We start from the raw sequence: 1,261 nt of genomic DNA on the forward strand, positions 1-1,261 counted from the left end.
AGCTTGTAGCAAAAGGAGAAAAACAGCACAATGAAAATAGTTTTATTTTATCTAAATACTAGAGGCCCTCGCCCTGATCGGTTTGGCTCAGTGGATAGAGTGTCGGCCTGGGGACTAAAGGATCCCAGGTTCGATTCCAGTCAAGGGCATGTACCTTGGTTGCGGACACATTCTTAGTAGGGGGTCTGCAGGAGGCAGCTGATCAAAGTTTCTCTCTCATCGATGTTTCCAACTCTCTATCCCTCTCCCTTCCTCTCTGTAAAAAATATATTAAAAAAATAAAAATAAAATAAATACTAGAGGCCCAGTGCATGAGATTCATGCACTGGGAGGAGGGGAGGGTCCCTCATCCTGGCCTGCACCCTCTTGCAATCTGGGAGCCCTTGGGGGAGGTCCGACTGATGGCTTAGACCCACTCCCCTTGGGCAGTCAGACATCCTTAGCACTGCCACAGAGGTGGGAGAGGCTCCTGCTACCGCCACTGTGCTCACCAGCCTTGAGCCTGCTTCTGGCTGAGCAGCACTCCCGCTGTGGGAGCGCACTGACCACCAGGGGGAAGCTCCTACTTTGAGCATCTGCCCCCTGGTGGTCAGTGCGCATCATAGGACCAGTCATTTTGCCGTTCAGTCGATTTGCATATTACCCTTTTATTATATTATTATATAGGATATTCAATTTAAGGACCTGGCTTTTTTCTAAGATTTTCTTTGTCCTATTTCTTTAGTGATTGATATATGGGTTTGTAGTTCATAGCTTTCATTTGTTTAGGCTTTTCTTGGCAAAATGACAATTGGGTTGTCCTTTGTTAGTCTTCCCTTTGAGTTGCTTGTTCATTTTTAATTTTATTCTGGTCATGTCCCCAAAGGTCTATACAATAGCTACACTATGACTTCTTGTGTTACTATTTCTTTATCCATTTCATTCTTTAAAAAAAACAAACACAATTTTATTTTACTTTATTTTTTTAATTCACACCCAAAGATATTTTTCTTTTCTTTTTTTTTAATATATTTTATTGATTTTTTACAGAGAGGACTGCCAGCTTGCCTGTCACTTCCTGAGAAAGCCCACGCCAGAATCATCCAGCTAAACTGCTCCCAGACTCCTGCCCTCGGGGGATTGACCCTGCAACTGTGTGAGATCATAAATATTTGTTGCTTTGTGCTGCTCAGTTTTGGGGTAATTTGCAACAGCAGATAACATGGGATCATCTGGGAGCTTCTTAGACACGCAGACCTCAAGCATCACCCCAGATGTACTG

Source organism: Myotis davidii, unplaced genomic scaffold (assembly GCF_000327345.1).
Source record: "Myotis davidii unplaced genomic scaffold, ASM32734v1 scaffold168, whole genome shotgun sequence".
Lineage (NCBI taxonomy): Eukaryota > Metazoa > Chordata > Mammalia > Chiroptera > Vespertilionidae > Myotis > Myotis davidii.